Source organism: Macadamia integrifolia, chromosome 7, assembly GCF_013358625.1.
Source record: "Macadamia integrifolia cultivar HAES 741 chromosome 7, SCU_Mint_v3, whole genome shotgun sequence".
Lineage (NCBI taxonomy): Eukaryota > Viridiplantae > Streptophyta > Magnoliopsida > Proteales > Proteaceae > Macadamia > Macadamia integrifolia.
In genome coordinates, this window is record NC_056563.1 from 17,050,571 (window position 1) to 17,070,190 (window position 19,620).

A 19,620-nucleotide genomic window follows, 5' to 3' on the forward strand; every position below is an offset into this window, starting at 1 on the left:
TTTTTTTTTTTTGTTGTTAAATCTCTAATAAGTCCTTTCGGTGGTTTGAAAAGAATCAATTAAAAGGATCCCCTTCATCCGTACAGAATTATCTGGTTTGCATGTCTCATTCTGCCACGTGAAAAGGTGACGTAATGATCTGAATGGTTATTTAGAAAATGATATGAATTCATCATGTGATAGATTTCAACCTTAAATTAATGAGCAAATTTCACTCCCCTTTCTTTGGAAGTTTAAAATAGCATAATGTTCCCTTTGATGTTGTAAATTCTATCAATCGTACGCATGTCATGAGCTGCCCACCTTTAGTTGATGACACAAGATGTAGAATTTCATTTAAAACCCCAAAGTACTCTTAACTTAACGTGAGATTACATATTTTCCCTTACCAATTTTCATCTTCTTCCTTCGCCAGAACGAAGAACCGCAATTTTGGTTTTAGGGTTTTGAAACTCAATGTGCCTCCCTTTAAGTCCATGTCAACTCCTCTTCTTTTAGATCATCCTCCTTTGATGATTCCTCGTCGTCAAGTCCAATTACTCCTCTTTTCTTCTCTGGTATTCATTTATCATGGGAACAACAACCCGGAATCCCAAAGAAATATTTGAATCCTCACTCCTTCAAAAACCAAATATGGTAACCCTCTAGTTCTACTTCCACTGCTGCCCCCAATCCAACTCTTTCAAAAAAAATCAATCTTACCCACAAGAAAGAGGAAGCCCCAACAAAATTTTCATCCAGATTCGTTGTCTCCGCATTAATGGAGCCTGGGGTGTCCATTTTGGTTTATGGGTTTCCATTGTTGGTATCGGTTAATATCAGCCCAATTTAATCAATCGTTTCCCTTTGCTTGCCATCCAAAGAAATTATACCAGATCATTAAAATTTTTGGGCTAGATCAACCCTTGCAAAGGGTATACCCAAAGTGGGAAGCACTGAGTGGTGGCTCCCAATTTGCAGGATAAGTTTGCGATTATTATGATCAACCTGAAGATGGTGTTTTGTAGCCAGATCAGCAGCGGCAACTAGAAAGACCACAAGCCAATAACTGAATCCAAAATCTTGGCATGTGCTACCTGCAATTTAGGGAGAATATGGAGTTCATAAATGGAATTAAAGTCACATTATAGTCAGATTTTGTCTTGTTTCATTTGTTTGTATATATAGGCAGGAGTTCACCATTACAGAGTATGCAATAATGGAAGCATGGACAATTTTTTTCTTTTTTTTTAGAAAAAATATGATGATTCAGGTGATTATCACAATTCAAATGTCATGCAACCTTAATATCTTTCACATGAATGCCTGCAACCCAGTAGCCTGATAGCATGTGTAGAAACGCAACCCTAAAACGATGCAAAATATAATGGAAAAACAAGAACAAGTAATGCACACAGATTTACGAGGTTTGGCAAGATTGCCTACGTCCCCGGTAAGATGAGATCCTACTTCACTATCAATGGAGAATGGGGTTACAATGCCCGTCCCTCACACCTGTCAGTATTGCTTACATTACAGAGAAAGAAACCCTCGCTACAAATATATAGCGGGACCGCCATCCTGCCTGTCGAGGTGCTGCATCAGTATTCTTTGGATTAAACTCTAACGAAATACAAGACATCGTACACCAACAATCTCCACCTTGGCTTGAATTCTGTCGAGCCTCCTGTAAAAATAATATGTAGACGTCTTCATCCCCGTACCTCATAAGAGATACAAACCTGCACCTATTTCGTGCGTCCTTGATCTTCAACACTGAGTAATATTAATCAAGTCCAAACAGGACTTGAACTTCTATGTAGTAACTGGCTTGGTAAACATATCTGTAGGATTGAGATTTGTATAAATTTTTCTCAAGTGAATACTGTCATCTGACACAAGCTCCCTAATCTTATGAAATCTCACATCAATATGCTTTGTTTTTGCATGAAACACCTGATTCTTTGCAAGATGTATGGCACTCTGACTGTCACAATATAACACTCTACCTCCTTGCTCTAACCCCAAATCATGAACCAATCCAGCCAACCAGACTCCTTCCTTGGCAGCCTCAACTGCCACCATATACTATGCCTCTGTAGTGGACAATGCAATTGTAGTCTGAAGTATCACCCTCCATGACATAGGTCCACTAGCCAATGTAAATACATACCCTGTAGCAGACCTCCTCTTGTCTAAATCACCAGCATAGTCTGAATCAACATAACCTGTCAATTCAGTGGAACTTCCCTTGCCACTGAACATAACACCTATATCTTTAGTCTTACTCAAATATCTGAAGATCCACTTAATTGCATTCCAATGCTTCTTCCCTGGATTATTCATGTATCTACTAACAACACTGACTGCATGAGACAAATCTGACCTGTTACAAACCATAGCATACATGAGACTCCCAACTGCGCTAGCATAAGGGACCTGAGACATCTGTTTCACCTCCTCATGTGTTGTAGGGCATTCCCTTTCAGATAACTTGAAGTGGCTAGCTAACGGAGTGCTAACTAGCTTAGCCTTTTTCATATTGAAACGCTCTAGCACCTTTTCAATATACTTTTTCTGAGTTACCCAAAGTTTACCTGCATTTCTATCTCTAAGGATTTCCATGCCAAGGATCTTCTTAGCAGCACCAAGATCCATCATCTCAAATTCAGCACTCAACAAAGACTTCAAAGAAACTATATCGTGTTTGTTCTTTGCAGCAATGCGGAACCGCCATCCTGCCTGTCGAGGTGCTGCACCAGTATTCCCTGGATTAAACTCTGACAGAATACAAGACATCGTACACCAATAGCATGGAAAGGCAAATCATCTTTTTTCATGTCTAGTAGAGGTGCATGGTTTTCAATTTTCCATTAGAAAAGACAAGGCATAAGAAAGATTACTATTCTTCCTACCATGTGAGCAAAGCTTAGAAGATTGATCAACCTGAAGATGGGTTCCTCCTGATTTGAGGATACTATTTAGACAAGGGAGCTGAGGGTAAAAATGTCATTTGACATGTAACTTTAACCGTGTTAATACTATAGGGGACGAAAGTAATTTTAAACTACGAAGGGAAGAGTGTAATAAATAGAAATGCCAGAGGAGGGGAGTGAAATTTGCTCTAAATTCATTTATTTTACCCGCACATGAGTCTCTATGCATTCTTCTTTTGGTAACCTATGCACTCTCCTTGTAGTCTAAAAGTTTTTACTATTTTATTTTACTATATGGCAAACTCCGCTTTAAACTGAAACATGACATGCAATAGACCTTGTTGTGATGTGGAAAAAGTACTGCACAGACCAGATTGGGTTTTATGGTTTGCACAAACCAAGAAACCCCTTGCCAAGAAAAAATGTCCTCCACCCCTCTCCGGTGACACTTGCCGGAAGCTGGAAGCTTAAGACTGCTTATGATTGTTTGTCATCCCCCGTCCATCCAAACTTATCCAAAGCTTGGAACACCAAAAATTGCCGTCCACGATGGTCCGGTACCCGGCCATCATGAACTGAACATTTTGCTTAACATTGCTTCCAAAGTTGCCCTACTGATCTCCAGCAGCAGTGACTAGAGTTGATATTGCTTTAGTGCAGGAGATTCATCATATTTTTTCTTCTCAGATAATTTTTACAGACCCTGGGCTGAAGCTCCACCTGTGGTTGTATTGGATGCTTTGGCTGTTGACTAGTAGCTCTGTTGATAGTTGAAGGAATCAGGTTCTGTTTTTAAGAAAAATGAATTCCATGAAACCAATAGTACTTCTCAGGAAATACAGTATCAAGAAAGGAAAATGTTGTCCCAGTTTCTGTACATAATATTGTTGCCAACAAAACTCAATCTAAAAGTATCATCGTACACAATCACATAAGATAAAAAGTACTGACACAGCTCGTTTTGAACCTGTTAAAACTTTATAAAAGCACAGGTACAAGAATAAAACCCTCTGCACCAAGACCAATTAGAAGAAAAGTATAAGAAGTATCAGCAATTTCATATAAAAAAATGGAGTTAAACATTGAATTGAATGTTCCAAGTGGTTTCTACGTTCCTGCCCACTTTGGTGACCCTTCTGTATCGAGAAGGTAACATCTTGGTGCATTTTTATTGAGAATGTGCATTCCCAGTAAGAATTTCAACATCATTTACCAGTGTCGTACGTAAATAAGTCCTACCCAACTTTGTCCGATAGGATTCAGTGCTCTCTTCCTTGTGGAAACTTGTTATCGTGGATTACCGACTGGTTCTCAGCACACAGATTTCACTTCTTGGTTCATACAGTTGACCTTACCTGTGTAAATTACAAAATAATTATTTACAAATACAATGATCCATAAGAATTTGTGTCCAAGACAGTTCAATAATCAAGCATTTCTCTATCTTAAACTGTGGCAAGAGCTGTATTGGCAAAGATAGGTGAGTTCAAGAGCATGAATACTGACTTTTGGAGGAAATAATTGAAAATAAAAACAATAATTGGAGAGATACATCTAATCATACCAAATCTGATGAAAAATGGGAACCTTACTGCAGCAAGTAACCCATGTACAGTACCCACCGTTTCAAACTCCTGAAAAATGTCTTCTATCGCCAAAGTTAGAGATACATCTAATCAGTTATTATTTTCCACCTTTCTTCTGCAGGAGCTGAAAGACTCGGCATTTCCTCTAGACAAATCACCAAAGTCTCTTTCTATGGTCTACGTAACAACATGCATAACACCAGAAGGTATTATATAATATCATCGGGGCCTATTTTCTGCACTAACTACAAAAAAATTTCTTTCATGGATAGGTTCTAAAGTTCTATTTATTGAAATAATGGAGAAAACTGTATTACCCAAAAAAAGAGAAGAGCAAACTGTCATGGAAAATTTCCACCGCATGAATTTCATTTTGGACTTTCCATGGTTTGAGGTCGTATGGCAGAGATTGATTATAAAGTTCTAAATGCTGATGTACCCAAATTTTTCAAAATTTATTCGAGGCGTTCTAGTTCACTATGTCTGGATTATGATTTCAGTTCTTCGAAAAGCTCAAGATGTCCTTGACCTTCAACACCTTAGATTTTCTGCTTTTTAGTATCAGTAAGGATAATATGTAACTCCATTGAACGTTAAAAAAAATACAAGTTCGATATTGCAACTAACGATGATATTTTTAAGGTGCAACAATTTGTAACTAATGATGATGATTATAAGGTGTATTTGCCGCACCTTCTTTCATTTTGTTTTTTGGATCCCAGATTACTTGTACAGACCAAACTACTGTTCAACTACAAGGCCAAGATACTGTGAATTAGGGCTAGCAATGTAAGAAATCGGTAACGGCATTAAATGAAAAGCAAGAGAAGGATAGCAGAATCTCCATTTCCATATAAGAGTAGTAATTGTCAATGCAGCAGAATGCCACTCAGCTCATTGTTTACTGGCTTTTGTGAGCGAAATACTGCAATTGACTGCATTGTCATGGTTAGAATTAGCGTAGAGCCGTAATAGCTAATTGGCACTACAATTGTCTAATCATTGTTCAGTAAGTCACAAGAAGTTTCTGGAAATGTCAAATGAACTGACAATGACATCCGTAAAATAGTTTCTTTCCCAAGAAAAAAAAAGGTTACTGAGGCTGGGAAAGAGATGGTGGAGACTTTAAGAAGGGAAAGGTGGTATGAGTCACTGGGAAAAAATCCCACTAACAGCTAACAAAACAAGAGACAACGGAGCATATGGAAGCTGACCCAATGTTTCCAAAAATTCTACTGAATGATGTGAGGCCACAGTGTTGGCATTCCACATGGCTACGGAGCATAAGCCTCCTCACCCATCATTTTTCTAATAAATAGGTAAATAAATATAAATGTAAATGCAAATATACAAGACACATCATATGAATCAGCGAAGAAATGAGAGATGAAAAGGTAGTAGTTAATGAAGATAAGAAGAAAAAAGTCAAAAGAAAAATACATCATAGCCGATATTTTAAACAAATTCAATGTTAAAAGGCATTTTACAACAAAATACAAGGAATTAGGTATTTCTTTGACAAACCTAAAGTAAAAAGGATACAATAATTTATTAAGTAATCCAAATGGAATAAGATAACCTACACTATGTTTACCATTCCAGTATTGATGGCATACTAATGACAGTGACTAATAAAGAGTTTCAGTGATTGAGAAAAATGGCAGGTGAATGAAGGAACTGGGACACCTCAGTTGAAGTGAAATCTAAACAACTGGGAATAGAATGGTGGAACAATTAAGTACGATAGAAGATGTACCAGATAGCTTTTCAAGAGGATGAATGAGCATGAAGATGAAGCTATAATAGCAGGATTCTCTTTTAAGTTTTAAATCATGGTTCACTGTTCTGAAAATCAGTATCAGAATCAGCAAGTGCCAAGAATTCAGAAGAAAATTAAGGTGCCAGCCAGTGTTGCATGGGCATACTGCATACACATGGGAATCAATCTGAAAATGAGTTCTATTTTCTAAGTTTTTAACTTAACAAACTAAAAAATTGTGGATCAGAAGAAATCCCGAAACAAAAGAAAACATTTACTCCTAATAATCATATAGGGCTTTTCCTAAGCTCATGATCCATATGGGTCCATAAGAGGTTAAATGTTAATGTACCCAGCATCATAGCCTTCGTCAAATGTTACCTATCCAGCATCATAGCCTTCCATAGTTCTACAGGCATGGCTGGGTCATACTTTTAACCAATTTGATTCTGCACAGTTTAACAACTGTCATCCTTTCCACCCTGACAACCTCTTTATCTGATCTTATAGTCAAAGGATCCCAAATGCAAGCTAACCCCTTAATGCAACCTCAGGTCACAAACCCTGCATTTGGGCTGCTACGGGGCCCAGTACAGTGATGAAGTTCTTCAATACAAGGGTGAGTGGCAATTTTTTAATTTCTTGAACAGTTCCGACCCTTAAGAGTAAAGTAATCAATTTGAAGGATCAAACTGTGAATAGAATTTTGAAAGAAGGGATTTTCTGGTATTTAAGATGAAGTGAGAATAAAACAGAAAAAAAGTTATTAGATAGGGTAACGCAGGATTGGTTTGGGTTGGTTTGGTCCAGATTTGAATTTTTGGTTCAAAATTTGGTTCCCTTGATTGGATGGCCAGGTTCATTGAAAGAGCCATAGCCAGTCAATTCGTGGGATAATTTAGCACTTTATTTTTCTTTCATATATTTACTCGTTAGGATAAGTTTAGTAAGTTATTAGTGTCTTGTGGGGCCCTTTCCTAGATTTAAGGAACCTTATCACTATTTAAATCATGAGAGTTCCTTAAGAGTTTTTATTTCTTCAGTTTCCTTATCTACATCAAGTTGACTGGTGTCTATCCTGGCAGCACCCTGTTTGTTTTACTGGCTGAATGGAGATCTCCTGGTATTATTAATCTGGCAGTCAGTTTTATCTGAGGTTTTAGGGCATTACTGGCCCACTCAGTTTTATCTGAGGTTTTAGGGCATTACTGGCCCTACTGGTAACGCTCTTTGATCCCAACTTGAGGATGATCCAAGCCTCTGGTACTGAAGTAGAGTGCAGGAAATCATCTTGGCAATAATCTGTTTTGGGGGTGTTTTAGGCAGAATCGGTTTCCGCCTTTAATATGAATCTGACCATCAGATTCCATTGGGATTTTTGGTCACTGATGGCCCTATTTGTAAGGTCCTTCGACCTTAATTTGATGTCAATCAGCCACCCAGATCTGCTTTTATCAACAATCACCCAAATTCTGGGTTTTAAATTTAAGAATTGACTCCTTTTTGTTTCTGGATTTTGAATCTCAATCAAATAAGAGTGAAATTGTGGAGTTTGTATCCCCTATGCTCTGCTATATATCTCCAGACTTGGAGACCAATTAAAAATTGTTTATACTGATTTTGGACTGTTATTTGTTGGCCAGAGGTGCTTTTTCCTGGCCTTATCGATTTCACTATTGGCGTCTTTTGGCTGCTTTAGAAAAAGCTAATCTGATCTTTATTGATTTAGAAAAAGCTTATAACAGGGTCCTTGGAGAGCTAATCTGGCATGTACTAGAGAAGAGAAAGGTATTGCTGTAGATGAATTGAGTCACCCAAAGAACCACCCCATTAGGGGCCAGCCTTGGGGCCAACTTTGCAGCCAAGTTCCAGCCCTCAAGGGGCCATCGAACCTGTCCCTTTTCAGCCTCTAGACGTTCCCTGTTAGCACCATCGAACCAGCTGTCCAGCATCCCAATTTACAGATTTAGTTTCCATTCTTGGAACTTGAGTACAGCAAGCAACCTCCTCCATCAATGGCATCTTTTCTCAGCAAGTTTTGCCCTCAAAAGAATTTCCTAGAAGATCTTTATAGCTGTCCCTTATTCAGCTCCAAGAGAAGGCTTCAACAGCTCCATTGGATTGGCCAGCTATCCTCGGATTAGTTTCTATTTTGATTACCCAATTTAGTTTCCTTTTTGGTTAGTCAAGTTAGCTCCCTTTTTAATTTCAGTTGTTAATTACTAAGTTACTCCTACTTGGTTAACAAGTTACAGTTCAAGTTAGGAAGTTTATTTACAGCTTTTAGTTGCCTATTTTAGATTTCAGCTTTGTAAGCCTATAGAAGGAGGCACCATCCATTGTAATAGTTGGACTTTAATTAATGAAATTTTTTAGTGCAAACTCTTGGCTTAACAGCTGCTGTTCAGAGGTGAGATGCCAAACCCATTGAGGGGTGTGATACCCAAAAACTGACGGGTGAGATACCCATTCCATTATCCTCTTCCACCCTTCTCCACCCCTCAATCGATTCTCTTATCTTTTCCTTATTCTCTTCTTTTGTTCACTGCTATAAGAAGGTATCTAGAGGTCTAATGAAGGAGGTTTGAAGTCCAGAAGTTCAAGTTACAGATCAGTTGCTCACTCAAGAGAGACCAGATCGACATCTAAGGGTCAAGGTTTTGAGGGTGGATCGACCAAAGGCCAGATCTCCACCTCCTGAACCCCAATCAGCCACCCCTTTTGGGGGCCCTTCGACCAGCAGGCCAGCCCTTTTGAAGCCCCTTGAAGGAGAGCAGGGTTTCTCCCAACAGCCTGCGAAATCCCTTTCCCAGGTTGCTTGCTGGTTGTCACTTCACCTGTTGGACTGCCACCAGCCTTGTTGGAGGAATACTTAGGAATATTAGGTCTATCCTAGACCCCTTCCTGGTCAGGTGTGAGATCCTTAAATCTCTTTAATTTGCGAGTCTTATTTCAGCCCTAGTTTGGTCTTTGGGTTGGAGTTGTACTATTTGGGGTGCCCAAGAGTGAACCCACCTTACATTAGGTATCGAGAAATATATATGTAGATATAATTAAAGATATGTAAGAGGACACAGTGACCTATGTGAGAACCGTGGGAGGGCAAGGAAGTGAACTCACAATTACAATTGGGCTTCATCAAGGATCAGCTCTAAACCCTTGTTTATTTGCGCTTATCATGGATGATTAAACCAGGAACATTCAAGATAAGATTCCTTGGTGTATGCTTATTGAACATCGTTTTTTATGGATAAAATGAGTTGGGATTAATGCTAAGTTGGAGTTATGGAGATCAACCTTGGAATCAAGAGGATTTAAGATAAGTAGAACGAAGACGGAGTCTATGATGTGCAACTTTAGTCACACTACGATGGATGATAATGAAATGGTGAAGATTGAGGAGAGAGAGGTACCGCAAAGTGATTTTTTTTAAGGACCTTGGGTCATAAATAAAGAAGGTGATATAGAGGGTAATGTTTCACAAAAGATTAAGTTAGGATGGGTGAAGTGGAGAGGTGCATCCAGAGTATTGTGTGACTGACATATTCCTTTAAAGCTTAAGGGAAAGTTCTACAAGACAGTTGTTCGATCGATTATGATGTATGGGGGAGGAATGCTGGGCTGTTAAGAAGTGTCATATAAATAAGACAGTGTAGTAGAGATGAGGATATTACTATGGATGTGCCAAAAAACTAGGAAGGATAACGTAAGGAATGACCATATCAGAGCAGATTCCGGAGTTGCCTTAATTCATGATAAGCTCTAAGAAAGTCGTTTGAGGTGGTATGCCTATGTTCAACAAAGGCCTGGGGATGCACCAATAAGGAGGAGTGATCTTATTCATATCAAAGGAGCTAAAAGAGCTAGAGGCAGAACTAAAATAACCATAAGAGAGGTAGTGAGGAATGACATGCATAGTTTAGGTCTTGTCCTAAGTATGTATTGTTGTATGGTTGTCCTTGTTGGCAACCCGGCCATGTGGCAGTGATGATGATGATATTAATGGAGTGGTTTGATTCATCCATGGTAGGTGGTGTGGGTTTCTGGGTCAAAATTGACAAACAAGGGCATTTTCGACAGTGAAAATGATATTTTTGGAAGATCGTTTCTTCATGAAATAGATAGATTGTAATTTATCTAATCCAGTGCATAGATTGTAATTTATCTAGTCCAGTGCATCTGATTTCGTCGCATTCCGATACCGTATGAAGAAGTTACGACATTTGTGGCAATCGAGGGCAATTTCAGTATTGAAGATGAATTTTTTAAAAGAAGTGTTCTCCATGTAACGACAAGAAAAAAATTCGATCTTTTCAATGGTTCTGATTCCGTATAAAAAAAATGCATCATTGGAAATGTCTAGGGGAATTTTGGCCTTTTTACATGGCTGAGTCAGCTGGTTGGGTCTTATGGAAAGTCGTAGAGCGTCCAGTCATGGTTCCAATGCATTTCGTTTCATCTCGATCGGATATCGTATGAAAAAGTTATGTGTGGTTCCGTGAAGCCTGTTCGAAAATCCGAACCAAAAATTCATCAGCTGTTCTCGGTGTTGGGTGGATTTTTTAGATTTTAATTTTGAAATTTGAGGGGTTTTTGTGTAATTTCAAAGTTTTAAAGGTCTAAGTTGATAAGGGTTTCTGGCATTGAAGTTTATGGGAGCAGGGGCTTAACTGATATTTAAAAGAATCAGAAAGATCCTTAATGGACGGTAGTGCTCACGAATTGGCGCTGGATCGGACGATTAATATGCTTGTGCGAGATTTTCCATTGGTCGGATTTATCAAGAACCATATGTTGGCGCTGCACAGGATCAAGGTTACTACAGTGTTACGCACATGCAAAAAGTGGCATGGATCGATGTTGTTTCTCATGATCTCATGAGATCTGATTTAAACCAGATCTGAAGATCTCAATCCAAGGGCTGGAAGCCGCCTATACTTTATGAGACGTTGCCGACAATCCACCGTGAATCGTGCCGATCTAACCAATTGACCACCTACGTCATCTGATCCTAGATCTACGGTTTATGTTCACTATCCATTATCGGAATTCGACAGCTCATATTATTAGATACTCTTTGATGAGATTTACAATCAGATTTGCACTCCTGTTGCGCACACGTAGCCTACGCCACTCCTACGAAGATTTCATTTTAGGCTATCTCATTGCTCCAACTTCAAATGGTCATATCTCCCTCATTTTAACTCGGATTTGGGTGAACCAAGTTGCTGCTTCTTCGTTTTTTCAAGCCCCACACCATGGCAGCAAGAAAAATGAGTTTTGAGTGAAGGAAGGCTACGGTTTTGGCAAGAGAACCTTCCTCCTCTTTGTTGGTCCTTGAATGAACATGAATACTTGATGATAAATGTTTTTAGGCCATTACAGGAGGTAAAAGAGGTGGTTGAGGTGTGTTAATGATACATTAACTCAAAGCCAAGGAGGAAGAGAAGAAAGCAAGGATGTGTTTTCTTTGAAGAGCAAAAATCCAAGGAGAGAGAAGGTCTGAGCACCAAACTTGTCAGTACAAGTTTCCAGTCATCCCAGGCAATCGGTTGTGAGATTCTCTAACCTTTGATTTACATTATATGCATATATGTATGTTAGGGTTAGTTGTGGATGAATGTATACATGCTAGGTTAGTTGTGGATGAACTGTGAGTATGCTAGCTAGTTGTGGATGTATATGCTAGGCAGAGCTTGACTGTAGGGCATTGATATAATCCCAATTTAATTGTATTATTTATTGAGTGCTTAGTGAGTGCTAAGCATTGGGTGCTACACATTGTACCGGCATTACGAGTGCCATCTCAGCTTCGGCTTGAGAAAATTGGGTGTGGGTGCTCCCGGCTGTGGGTGCAGTCAAAAATAGTGTATTGAGTAGGTACGAAGCCTTTACAGGCACTACTCCGAGGATGTAGGCAAATTGCCGAACCTCGTTAAAACCCTGTGTTGTGGGTGCTTCTTGTTTGCATTTTATATTAAAGTGCATGGAATGCGGAATGGGTGTGCACACTTGGAAGTGCCTATGAGAGGCTGAGTGTGCATACGACTATGTGCAAACAGGGACATGTGTATCAGGTTTTTCTTGGCCAGACATCGGATATCGGAATTGGACTCACTGATTCACCCCCCCTCTCAGTGACTGCTGGGTCACAACAGTATGACCTCGAATAGATCTGATTGGAGGGCAAGAATCCATCTAGCCGACCCCATTTAGGTGAGATTTTACTGATTGGTTGTGTTGAATTCATTACCCTATCCCTTTCACTTTTCTTTTGTTGTATTCGATAGGATTTATGTAGCCGATCCCATTTAGAATAAGGCCGAGTTGTTGTTGTCTTTTGGCTGCTTTCTTTGTCAGTTTCTAGTGGATCCAATTGATATATATATATATATATATATAGCTATTGGTTATCCTTCATGCACATAATGGGCGATTCAATGTCCAAATTACATCAATTAAGCTAAATGGTGCATCCAACTATCTACTCTAGGCACAGGTTATTAGAGTTTATATCACTGCCAAAAGGAAGAAAGATTATCTGACTACGCCACCACTTGCTACTTTTGTGGAGTATAAGGAATGGACAATGGAGAATGCCACAATATTTTGCTGGTTTTGGAATAGTATGAAGCCTTTTGTGGCTGCCAATGTAATGTTTCATACTATAGCTGAGCCAAGGGTATATGGGGATAATCCTAGAGAAATTTATTCTCAAGATAAAAATATATGAGAAGTTTTCTCCTTCAAACAGAATGAAAAATTTGTTGGCGACTACTACAGTTCTTTAAAGGGCATGTGGGAGGAACTCAACGTCTGTCGACCTCTTTCTACCGATTCTGACATCCTTAAATCTCAAAGTCTTGAATTCTTGGTTGCTAAATTTTTGTCTCTGATATTCAACCAATCAAAAGCCAAATACTTGCAGGCAAGAACATACCATCCATGAATGAGGTTTTTTGTCGAATTCAACGTATTGTGTCTCCCTCCTTTGCCAAATCAGAGTCGGCCTCCTCTATAGATAATTCTGCTCCCTTTTAATTCAAAGAGTGGAGGTCATGGTCGTGGTGTCCTAGCAGAGGTCGCAGTTCAATTGGAGGCTGAGGTCGTGGTGGTGGTCGAAAAAGAGGACAGCCACCGGATCAAGCCATGCCAGTGTACTTATGTGGAAAGATGAATCAACTAAAATAATAACTAGCTTAAACTAGGAAACAATCCTGAAAGGAAACTAATGCAAAAGAAAACAAAGCAAACCAACTCTAACTCCTAACAGTCTTACGTTTCCTACTTCTTTGGAAATAAAAACAATAAATAAACTCCTAAATAAATCACTTCCAACCCTTGTTGAACCAAAACCCTGGGTTGGACCGGTTCTTTTTTACTCTTGGCTTCCAAAGCCGATCATGCTGGTCCAACCAAGCAAGTGCACCCGTGTCTGCATCAGGATAAATTAAATCAATTAATTAAGCACATTCAACAAATAGAGACATCTACCTCCACTGCTACCATTGCCCACTAAGTACCAACGCATTTCTTGCATCTTCCCCCACACCGTAGGTCATTGACTCTGGTACCACCTCTTACATGACTAATAAGTCCCATGTATTTTCCTCCTTTCAGAGGATTAGTCATCCTTCCAAAATGGCTCATCCTACTCAGGTGTCTGCTTTCGGTTGTCTCGGTACTTTCTCTTCCTCTTTTAAACTCTGTTCTTAATATTCCTACATGTAGTGTTTTTCAAAATGCTTAAACAAGGAAGATGATTGTTTAAGGGTGTGAAAAGGATGAGCTATATTATTTTGATGGCATCACTCCTACAATTGCTTCTAATACTTCTAGTGTGTCCTCTCCGCTTCAGTGGCATTACTGGTTGGGAAATCTTTCAATTTCCAAACTCCAACATATGGTTCTCAGTTGCAAGATCGTCTCTCGACTTGAGTGTGAAGCATGTGAGTGGAATGCATCATCGTACTTCATTCCCTTCTCGTGATGCCCCTCAACGTTCTTTGTTTTCTTTAGTTCATTCATGTGTGGGATTCAAGTAGTGTCAATAGTCAATTTGGTTTTTACACTTTGTTACATTTATAGACAATCATTCTCGAACGACATGGTTATACCTATTAAAGGATTGCTATGACTATTTATTTATTTTCAAAATACAAAATAAAGACTCATTTGGTGTGTCAATTAAATTTTTTTCATTTCGACAATGCTTTAATGTATACCCAACGTGAAATATCTGAATTTAATCTGATCATTGCCTGATACATAAAACTTGTGAATAGATGTTGTAAGGCGAGTTTTGGGGCATTTTTCTCTTCAAAATTACCCCTAGTAGACGATTCCCAAAAAAAAGGCCTGCGGCTTTGCCCTCCCTACACCCCCCACAACCCCCACAACCTGCTTAATGGCAAGCGTGTACTTGGGAAAAAGCACCAGTACTTCTTGGGATTAAACTGAGATCAGGCTTCACCAATAAGGCAATAAGAGGCAAGTGCACAACATCGTCCTAGTCGCTCCTATTCTTGAACAACCTCCAGCAATGACTTTGAACCACCCTGACACTCTTCAAGGGACTCATGGCAATGGATGATGTAAAGTTGGTTCATTCTAGGCTAATAACTCCCAACCAAGAATTAGATCTAATTTTAGATTAGGGAACCAAAAGCAGGCAGCACAGAGTCTAACAATAGGGCTGCAATAGAAGTCCACAAAATATGGGGTTTAGAACTCTCACACCTGGTCGAATGAGGCCTGTAATGAGGTTAGAAGAACCCCCAAAGATGGTCTTCAGATGGGCTGGAACAGGGAAGCAAAACACTCAGCACCCTAGCTGAATTAGGGTTGCAGCAGAAAAGAAGAGAGAGAGCTGCGGCTTCTAGACCAGGCCTCAGATGGCCCTGGTTCCTCGGTCAAAGGTGACCCTTGGGGGCCTCAACAAAACCTTAAGAGGGTCCTTGATTCTGTCCAGCAGTTGAAGAGATCTGTGGGTTCTTACTCAGGGTTCAGATTAGGAAAGTTAAGGGGATCTTCAGTAGCACCTTCAACTGGCCTTCAATGGCCTCAAGCAGCAGGTCAAGTGGCTCTTTTGTGTGGTAGAATAAGTCATTAGAAGGGATTAGAGATTGGACCTCAGATCTTAGAGATATGGAGTTTCATCCAAACTCCCAAAACCCTGACAATGAAAATCAATCTTCTCTTGGTCTGCTCTTCAAAGCTGCACTGATGGTTGATCTTCTGGACTTCAATTGGTCTTCTATTAACACTCAATCATTCACTCACAACAGTAGGAAAGAAAGAAGAAAACAAATAAAAGAAAAGAGAATCAATGGGGACTGAGAAGGGGGAAGAAGAGTTAGGAAATGGGCATCTCACCCCTCAGAATTTAGGAATCTCACCTAGGAATCTCACCTCTTATAGTTTTAGGCATCTCACCTCTCAGACAAAAGCTCTCACAGCCATGAGTGAATACTCAAATTTTATTAATCAAAACTTGTCCTCCTTACAATCAATGGAGCCTTTTATATAGGCTTACAAAACTGGCTTCTAAATTAGGAAACTAAAGCTGAAACAAACCTTCTAATTTGGCTTCTAACTTGCTAACCAAGAAAGAATAAAATATAAACTAATAACTGATGACAAAAAGGAAACTACCTAAGACATCAAAAAGGAAACTAACTTGACAAATAAAATAGGAAACTAATCCTAGCCTATATGCTGTAGTCCGATGGCTGCTGGAACTCCTCTCTTGAAGCTTCTTTCTTCAACAATAAGGGACAGCTGGAGGGTCTTCTAAAACCTCCTTTAGAAGACAAAACTGGGGACCAAAACACTGCTGTGGTGCTAGACTGAAGGACCAAGAATTGTAACAAAATATTTGTGCAAATCTGGGCTGAGAAAGCTGCTGCTCGATGGGAGCAAATCAAGGTCAGATCTGGGATGGGAATGGCCTGGTTCTATGGCAAGCCTGGCCCCAAATAACCAGGTCTGAAAGGGGACCCTAAGGCTGGTTCAAATGGACCCCCTTACAGGCATCAATAGCAATAGCCTACATGGAGGAAATCTCATCCTTCATAACAATATCAATTGAATGAACTTGTCTCTCAATACGGTGTTCTCCATTTCAGTGTTTATGCATAATACATGTTATATATTTTGCTTATTTGTATTGTTTTTTTATGCAAAAGTGTATCCTATCCATTTCTATGTGTATCGTGCTTATCTCTAATATAATATGATACGATCCGATATGAATATTAAAATCACCTGACTGATATCGATACTTTAATACTTCAGCATTTTCAGATGAAGGACTTACATACGCTCAATTATGTCTTAGGAATTGAAGTTGTTCGTAGTAAATAAAGTGTCAGTTTGTCTCAAAGGAAGTATGTACTTGATCTTCTATCTGAAACTGGCATGTTGGGCTGTAATTCTGTTAATAACTCTATGGTTCCTCATCTGAAACTTGGGGCGTGTGATGACAAAGAATTTGTCGATAACATCAGTATAGGAGGCTGGTTGGAGAACTTATTTATTTGACTGTTACTGTAGGCTCACAGGATGTTGCTTCTGGCATTTTGAAATATATTAAAGGTTCTCCTTGAAAGGTAATGTTTATCGTTGTCATGGCATACTAATATTGCCGATTGGGCTGGCGTTGACAATGATTGCGTCTACTAGATATTGCACATTTGTAAGAAGCATACTACAGTGGCTTGATTGAATGCAGAGGTTGAGTATAGGGCTATGGTTCACACTGCAGTGTAACTACATGGTTGAAAAATCTTTTTCAATCACCAAACCATAGAGATGTATTGTGACAATTAGGGGGCTATGTGGAGGAGAATGGGGGCCGTGCTCCCACAGGCCACCGCGTCCTCGCTCGAAGACACATGGGGGGCCTATTTCACGGGGGCTATCCACCTCGGGTATATTCTAAAAATAAACTTTTGGAGTCGCCACCTAGGATTAGGGCCTAGGACCTAGGATGTGGGCCCGATCCATTAGGACGGACCCGAGATTGACTCGGTCTAGTCCAGAGATTATGGTCAGTGCCAGGTCATGAGTTGGGAAGGTGGCAGGCACCCACTTCACCCGGTTGAACCAGTCTTCCTGTTAGATGTTGGTTTTCGAATATTCCCCTTTCCATGTCTTAACCCACATGTATGACTATGCTGATTATGCTACTAACATACAATATTATACACATGATGTATTTAATGTAAGATCTACATTATGGCTACTTTGTTAGAAAATGTACCTAACATTGACCCCTGTGTCGGGTCAAAAGGGGACAAACCCCGGCTGAATCGGCTAATGCTTCGGAGGCTCTGGTGAGGATCCTTGGCTCAGACAGGACTGACCTCGGCTGCTTGCTCCTGTCCTTTGGGGAATCTAAGCCTTCAATAGCTCCAAGCTCTGGTGCGCTCCTCAAGGGTGGGAGGTGGAGGAATTCCCTCACCCCACTCTTCTTCACTTCCTTCTCTCTTCTCTCTGTTTTCTCTTCTATTCTCTCCTTCTTGGCCGTGCCCTTGGTATTTTTTCTTGTGTTGAATGGGGGAGCGAAAGACACTATTTATAGGTGTCAACGCCCCCTCTTATAGGTCTCCAAAAATATTCCACAGGCCTGCCATCCAAAAATGGCAAGCTCCCATGGGTCCACCAATTTCTCTTCCCAAAAATGAATTTTTCCATGTTTTAAATGCCTACTGCCTTATTTATTTGAAATTGGCGGGTCCATCAATGTCTTGACGGACGCGTCAAAAAGCCTTTCCTAAAAGGTATTTTCATTAATAAAAATCATTTTTTTATTTTCTTATTTTTCTCCCTTTTTTTTTTCCCTTTTTGGGCAGGGTACCTACAGGTTCATGAGGACCTGTATGGGCCTGTGGATGTGCCTCACTGGTCCGTGGGTGTGCCTGTGGGTCTAGGTCAAGTCTGGTCAAAATCGGGTCCGTCGATCCCTGTTTTGGCTTTCGAGAGATCCGGTCGTCCGATTTTCTCTTGCAATATATCATCGGAATTGTCTTTTCGCGCATTGTCCAATGGTGTGGGTCTTGAGCTCCTTATTTGCTCGCAAAAATAAAAAAACAGCAAAGAGGGGATTTTTGCCCTTTTGCCAATTCAAGGTTTTCTAGCAATCCTTATTTATGCCATTCCTGCACCATCGAAGAGTACTTAGAACCAATTCGTCAATATATAACATGCTAGTATCGGGCGCCACAAGATCAGGTCCGCAATTGGCTCGAGGTCGGATTAGGGTTTCGGGCCATATTAGGGTTTTAAGCTGATTCGGGCCACTTCCAGTTTCAGGATTGGATTAGGGTTTAGGGTTGATCTCACCACTGCCGTTACCTGAATTGCCGCCAAATGCCTAGATTCCCTTCCTGTGTGAAGCACAAACCTTGATCAGTCCTTGTATGTCATCACTGCCTGCGTGGTTGACAAAATTGGGTGTCTACAGGCTATAATGCTAGTAACTCAATTTTCCATGACGGACTAAACATATTGAATTTGATTGTCACTTTGTGTGGAATGCTGCCATGTAGAAGCTGATTTCCTCTCTGTTTGTTAATTCCAGCAATCAACTCGAAGAAATGTTTACTAAAGCTTTGTTTAAGCCAGCCTCCGTTAGTGGTTGTTCCAATTTGTGCATGAGAGATCTCTATACTCTAGCTTGAGGTGGGTGTTAAGTGTTATTGGGTGATCTATTACTATAAGGTTATCTTGTGTTGTGAATCATAGGCAGTATTGCAATTAAGTGGTTTAAGTCGTGTCCCTATATGTAATTGCACTTCATAGTTGTTATATATAGTTGGGAAAATTATGCCCCATTCCCCTGTACTTTGGCCTTACATCTGTACACCAGTAGTTTCAGCAATTACCGCCCCATCCCCTATGTTTTCAAGATTCTAACAAGTAGACCCAATCCGTTAGCATCCGATAAGTTGGATTTGTTAAGTAATGACATCACCTAATATTAAGCCATTTAATGGCCAAAATACCCTTACTCTGGGGTGAGATTACCTCTCTACCCTTTTGTAGGTACCATGGACCTTCATGGATCGCGATATGGCATCGAAGGGACACGCTAGGGTTCGACCCTAATGAGATAGTGTCCCCTGGTCTAGCCGGACTTTAGCAACTTTTGCCCCAGTTGACCTCTCTTTTTTATGAGAAATTTTTCTCTTGCCCCTGTTTGGGTTGTTGAATTGCTTTTTTTTTTTTTTTTTTTTTTTTTTTTTTTTTTTGAATTAGAGCTTTGCTCTCTTTTTGTCATTGAATTTTAAATTGAAAATTTCTCTTCATCTTTTGTATTAGGAGTTCTTTCCCTTTCTTTTTGGCAATATCCGGCGCC

At 39.9% G+C, this 19,620-nt stretch overlaps 1 protein-coding gene across 2 annotated transcripts in view; it reads right to left on the reverse strand.

The window, feature by feature from the left end:
* Positions 1–3,738: 3,738 nt before the first annotated feature.
* Positions 3,739–19,620, reverse strand: part of LOC122084016 (protein CLMP1-like) — a 34,357-nt gene continuing 18,475 nt past the window's right edge. The window contains exon 2 of one of the 2 annotated variants that reach the window (XM_042651993.1): positions 3,739–4,270. The gene's annotated coding sequence lies outside the window, so the exon portion shown is untranslated. The other variant, XM_042651994.1, reaches the window with a different exon arrangement.